We start from the raw sequence: 7282 nt of genomic DNA on the forward strand, positions 1-7282 counted from the left end.
AATAATAATGATAACAATAATAATAATGATAACAATAATAATAATGATAACAATAATAATAATGATAACAATAATAATAATGATAACAATAATAATAATGATAACAATAATAATAATGATAACAATAATAATAATGATAACAATAATAATAATGATAACAATAATAATAATGATAACAATAATAATAATGATAACAATAATAATAATGATAACAATAATAATAATGATAACAATAATAATAATGATAACAATAATAATAATGATAACAATAATAATAATGATAACAATAATAATAATGATAACAATAATAATAATGATAACAATAATAATAATGATAACAATAATAATAATGATAACAATAATAATAATGATAACAATAATAATAATGATAACAATAATAATAATGATAACAATAATAATAATGATAACAATAATAATAATGATAACAATAATAATAATGATATCAATAATAATAATGATAACAATAATAATAATGATAACAATAATAATAATGATAACAATGATAATAATGAAAACAATAATAATAATTATAACAATAATAATAATGATAACAATAATAATAATGATAACAATGATAATAATGATAACAATAATAATAATGATAACAATAATAATAATGATAACAATAATAATAATGATAACAATAATAATAATGATAACAAAAATAATAATGATATCAATAATAATAATGATAACAATAATAATAATGATAACAATAATAATAATGATAACAATGATAATAATGAAAACAATAATAATAATTATAACAATAATAATAATGATAACAATAATAATAATGATAACAATAATAATAATGATAACAATAATAATAATGATAACAATAATAATAATGATAACAATAATAATAATGATAACAATAATAATAATGATAACAATAATAATAATGATAACAATAATAATAATGATAACAATAATAATAATGATAACAATAATAATAATGATAACAATAATAATAATGATAACAATAATAATGATGATAACAATAATAATGATGATAACAATAATAATAATGATAACAATAATAATAATGATAACAATAATAATAATGATAACAATAATAATAAGGATAACAATAATAATAATGATAACAATAATGATAATAATAATAATAATAATAATAATAATAATAATAATAATAACAATAATAATAATAATAACAATAATAATGATATCAATAATAATAATGATAACAATAATAATAATGATAACAATAATAATAATGATAACAATAATAATAATGATAACAATAATAATAATTATAACAATAATAATAATGATAACAATAATAATAATGATAATAAAAAATAATGATAACAATGATAATAATGGTAATATTAGTGATAATAATGATAACAATAATGATAATGATAACAATAATAATAATGATAGTAAGAAAATAATAATAATGATAACAATAATAATAATGATAACAATAATAATAATGATAACAATAATAATAATGATAACAATAATAATAATGATAACAATAATAATAATGATAACAATAATATTAATGATAACAATAATAATAATGATAACAATAATAATAATGATAACAATAATAATAATGATAACAATAATAATAATGATAACAATAATAATAATGATAACAATAATAATAATGATAACAATAATAATAATGATAACAATAATAATAATGATAACAATAATAATAATGATAACAATAATAATAATGATAACAATAATAATAATGATAACAATAATAATAATGATAACAATAATAATAATGATAACAATAATAATAATGATAACAATAATAATAATGATAACAATAATAATAATGATAACAATAATAATAATGATAACAATAATAATAATGATAACAATAATAATAATGATAACAATAATAATAATGATAACAATAATAATAATGATAACAATAATAATAATGATAACAATAATAATACTGATAACTTCACAGAACCCGCCAAGCGCATCTTTTATGGCCTGTGTAATCTTTCTGATATGAGGAAAAGGTCAGACAACTTCAGTAGTCTCTAAAGTGGGAGTTTGACGCTGGTAGACGATCGTAACGGTGATGCTTTCAGGTAAGGTCAAGAAATGCAAAGTTTCGTGTGTACTGGGATGTGCTGAAGATGGCGTGCTTATCGTATCTTTAGAATCAAGAACTACCAACAGAAAACGGCCAATAAGTTGTCGTGAAATCTTATCTTTCCGGTCGTCGTCAGATCTTCAATGTATAAAAGGGGGACACTCAAATACGTTGAAGAATGGCGTGCTGTCTAAGTCACAACTTATTCTAGGTTAGGCTAGGTCAAGTTGTAGGGAGGTTTGATAATACCTACAAAACCGTGTGTGTAGTGGTTGATAGACACCCTAGATAAAACGGTAATATACTCATGGAGATTAATTTCTCTAAGACACTACTGGCGTACGGTATTTTTTTTTTTTTTTTTTTTTTTGAGCACTGTCTCATTTTATCTTCACTTACTAGGCAAGAGTGATCAATAAGCAATACAAAATATCCAAGGTCTGCTGTCTGGGTTTATGTGGTGTCAACTCTTATTTACACAATAAAAGTAACTTCAGCTTGGATGAAACTGCGCTGGATAGAAGCAAATTTTCAACCTAGGTCCGGATACCCAAAATTGACTTACGAACAGCGAGCTCCAAGGATCATAATCGAAACATTTCAACCGCCCTCACGTAATGTCTCAGCATGCTTTTCCGTTAAATATGCTTCCATTATCAACTAAAGTTCATTCTAGCACATAGAACGCGAATTTACCCGAAAAAGGGTATTACAAGAATAGTTTAAGGATAGTTTTAGTACAGGTAGGAGAATATCCAATTAGTGGTCGCGCCTCTCCTTGAAAATTATCCAGAATTTTCGCTTATTACATCAATTACATCATGTTATGCATCAATCAACTGTATGTCTGTCATCTATCATATGATTCTAATTTTCGGTATAACTTATCATTTTGCGTACTTCAGGATTATTAATTACCAACATTGCACAATGCAATTTAGCATTAGCTGAATATTCTAGATGAGATCCAGTAACCCATACTAGGCGTTGTCAATAAACCATGCTTTTTTGAAAGCTTGTTGCTCATCTTCATGCTGCAACAATCTACTCATTTTTATAACACACATGATAACAAATATGTAAAAAGGCGATAGTATTATCTGACAATAGAGCAACAATACACGTTATCTCCAGCATCCTGCAATAACTGGCAATCTCTCGCAATCATTTGCTGTCATATTTCAACTTATTTCGAGAGATAACTCCGCCCATACACGCGTGCCAACCTATCCAATAGGGCCGGAAACACGCATGCGCAGACCATCACCGAATGGCGAAAATGCCAAAGATTTCCTGATTTTTGTTTCATATCTTCTCATTTCGCCGTATAAGGAGTATCATAAAAGTAGTTTGCAGCAAAATTTGATTTAAAATAAAGTAAGATAATAACCGCATATCATGTATTTAAAGACTCATTAATGAAAAATTGAAATAAATACAATCTAAAGTAGCTTTGAAAAATAGGTAATTGTTTAAATCCTTTGACTAGCTTTACATTTATTCTTTAACTTGTATAAAACTGAATTTACAGTCTTTGATATGGAAAATATATACATGAGAGCAAAATGTGTACTGGATGCATTTTTGTTTTTTATTGTTACAGCTGACAGCTAATTAAAGGCTATCATAGTAAATAGTCATAAACAGATCAAGCTGATGGGCAACAAGCGGTCTCAAAAAAAAAAAAAAAAAAAAAAAAAAAAAAAAAAAAAAAACTATGCCAAAATAAATCAAATCAGTAACCCATTTAAAAACAATAAAATAGGTGAGTTTAGATAATTTTTAAATTCATCAAGTAATGTGCATCCTGTAATATCCATGTTCAATACATTTTTTGTAAGGCACCTATAATATTATCCTTATGCAATCGCCATAAAATGAAAAGTCTATCCTAATGCAAAGATATTTTTTGTGTATTATTACAGTGAAGATATGAACAAATAAAATATACCATGCCGAAGTGAATAAACAAAAATATTAATAGCTTAGGATAAATTTTGCTTTAATTGATGTCTCATGGAATACAGTATATTTGCACAAATAAGATCAATTTACTGACTGCTAGTCTATACAACTGCTATTTGAAGAAATAAGCATAAAGAAATGATAATATTAATATTCAACTTCACTTCACATGCCAATATGAATGAATTAAAACAAACTAGAAATAAAATATTGGACATGGGAATAATATTTTCTGAGGCATAACATTAAATTACACATACTATTTGACATAAAATACTCTAGGCCTGAATATCATATGAACTCAAAATTATTTTTATTAGAGGGAGAAGCAAACAATTGTACAAATTATTATTTCAAAGGCACGCCATAGAGGCACGGGTGGTTTTGTTCATGCGGTACGACATTTCGCCGTCGTACGCCCGGCAGTGTCTATACTCCGCCCACTAAAAGTTGAAATGATTGCGAGTCGGTGACGGCAGATAATGCCTATAAATGGTGGTTTAGATATGTTTTTTTTCCCCGTAAATCATCTCTCAAATCACGGAATACTTTTTTGAATTCCTTCTGTCGACGTCTCTCTGGTTTTCTTTCTATGTCAAGTTCTTTGCTTAAGTATGCGATCTATTATTTCAGTCTTAACTTACTAATGTATATTGCCTGGTTTCATTGCACAGGTCGTAGCACTTTATTTTAGATATGCTAAGGATCTAAAGTCAAGATGCAATGCGGGAAATATTATAAGTACACTGTCATTTTCTTATCAACTGGAAAACCTCATGTATTCCCGACAATGTTACTTTAATAACTAGTTTCGGAATATCGATGGATTCGAAGGAGGACCCCCTTGATATTACGGTTGCCACCTCCTTAGGAAATAATTATTTGTCTCACTTCAGTCCCTTTATGGTGGTCTTAAGCTCTCTTGTCCTCTTTTCCCCTCTCTTTCTTGTTTTTTGGTTGAAGTGTTGCGTAAGTATTTAAACACTTTACGAAATCCAAGAGTAGTAGATTGAAAATTATGAAAAAGGGACAAGAGAGGATTATGAAGGCTTGCATTATCATTTCGTTGAATCAACCATCCACCAGAAGAAATTCCTTTCTTAGGAGTCATGCAAAATCACGTAATTACAGTACTTTACCTTACCCTAATTTACTTTAACACCCTTCAAAACACCTGTCTTTACAAAGACAAAAATAAAAAGAAGCGACAATCCTTTAATATCACATCGAAGAACGAAAAAACCCTACAAGTTAGAAATTATTCGAATACGGATGCCATACCGTACCGTAGTAGTACCGTACTTGACAGCTCCTCCACTCCACTTGTAAACATAAACAAACGCACGAACACACCGGTACCCCCGTGTGCTACTCTCCGTGATGTAAATCTTATCAGTTCGGCTCGAAATGCGATAAAGTCATGAACTGTGACTGAGTGTTGAAGGTAATTTAAAACTTGGTGGGAGTGGGAGATTACATAAAAGCTTATTAATCAACATATGAAAGGGGCGGAGGAGGTGAAAAGGTGCTCGTGGCTGTGACAGGGCTATATAGTCTGTAGTCTGCGTGAGAATTAGTGTTGATTATGTCTTTTTTGTGAAGGAAGTTTGGTAAAGGTAAGTCTTATTTCAGTCGGTTGATGTCGAAATAGAGAAGTTCACATCCAAACAGGCAGTGAATATGCTACATCATACATATCTGGGATCATAGCCCCTGTATCATCTTAATTATACTTTTTTGAATGTTTAGAAGACTCCTACAGCAGCTTTCAGAATGAAACTTTTTCTCTTAATCATATAGACTTTTCTCATCCAAATCCACATAAAAATTGTGAAACTTACATCAATGTCAATGGGTGGCATACAAAATATCCTCCAACATGTTAATGGCAGACAAATTTTCTCCAATGCTTCATGCCTCATCAGAAAAGACCAACAAACTTCCATCTCACATATTTCAGTGAGACAGAGTTTAGAGTCATTCCTAATTTGAAGATTACTGAACAGGGGAGGTCTACTAGTTGTTTATACGTAGCGGAAGTTTCTTGGCCTTTGCCGGACGGCCAACAGGTACTGAACAAGTGCAGATTAATCAGACTGCATTCTTTGCATAGGGAATAGTCTAAATTCACGTGGAGTTAATTTTCTTAATTCTTGAAGACTTTCTCCCTGGTGAATTCCATCCGCCAACATAATATGCTGGCAGCATGGATTAAACACATATAGTGGGGGTTGTTATAGAAGTTGTATTTATATGAACAAAGTTCATAGCAACAAATTAGAAGAAAGTTATGAATGAGACTGAATATCTAAACAATACAAGAGATGTATTTGACGCATTCTGACGGAGGTCTTTCTCAAAAATACATGTATTTTTGAGACTGACCTCCGTAGAAATGCGTCAAATACATCTCTTGCTTTGTTTAGATATTCAATGTCATTCATACCTTTCTTCTTCTATTTATATTATATGTGTGATAATAGAATTAGTTATATGAGAATAGTTATATGGAGGATAAAAGGAGGAAGAATTGTTATATGTTATATGTTGGTATATGGTACTGATAGCAAATTTTTTGGAATTACAAAGCACCAACTCCTTGCTTTTACTCATAGAACTTTTTCTTGTTTTTATCCCGCAATTATCTTTCCAAAATTGTCAATATGTTATGTATGTCAAATCTGGATGTACAGAGTAGGTAATGGCCAAATCAAATTATTCTTGTTAATGTAATGATAATAATTATAAAGATGATGATAATAATAATGGTAATACTAATGATAATGATCATCATAATAATAATTATAATAGTGATAATGATGATAAAGATAATAATAATGACAATGGTAATATTATTAATGATGATAATAATATTAACCCATTGAGTACAAGTGTCACGGCATACATGACGGAATTGATTAGGCCTAGAAGACAGGTGTCAGTGCGTACATGATGCAACATCAGGTTCTGCTCACAGTTGAACCACGTACACAGTCATGAAGTATTAATGGCTGTAACGGCACTAGCTTCAGAGCTACAGGGTCCCAAAGTCAGTCTAAACCAATATTTTGTGATGACTATGGAAAAACAATGTTTGGGCTAGTTTGTGCTACCTGGAAGACGGAGAAAGCACTTTACCCGTTCCTCTAATTTTTATCTGGTGCTGCCAGCGTCATAGACCAGCCATCCTGACTGCCAGTT

At 28.7% G+C, this 7282-nt stretch overlaps 1 protein-coding gene across 5 annotated transcripts in view; it reads left to right on the plus strand.

The window, feature by feature from the left end:
- Positions 1-1971: 1971 nt before the first annotated feature.
- The window catches only part of LOC122253874 (cholesterol transporter ABCA5), a 33092-nt gene continuing 27781 nt past the window's right edge, over positions 1972-7282 (plus strand). The window contains exon 1 of one of the 5 annotated variants that reach the window (XM_043017267.2): positions 1972-2111. The gene's annotated coding sequence lies outside the window, so the exon portion shown is untranslated. Of the gene's footprint in view, positions 2112-5400; positions 5698-7282 lie in introns of those variants that run through there. The other 4 variants (XM_043017266.2, XM_043017265.2, XM_043017268.2 and 1 more) reach the window with 4 other exon arrangements.

This window comes from Penaeus japonicus, unplaced genomic scaffold (genome assembly GCF_977035675.1).
Source record: "Penaeus japonicus unplaced genomic scaffold, GWHDUDI00000001_assembly GWHDUDI00000009, whole genome shotgun sequence".
Classification (NCBI taxonomy): Eukaryota; Metazoa; Arthropoda; class Malacostraca; order Decapoda; family Penaeidae; genus Penaeus; species Penaeus japonicus.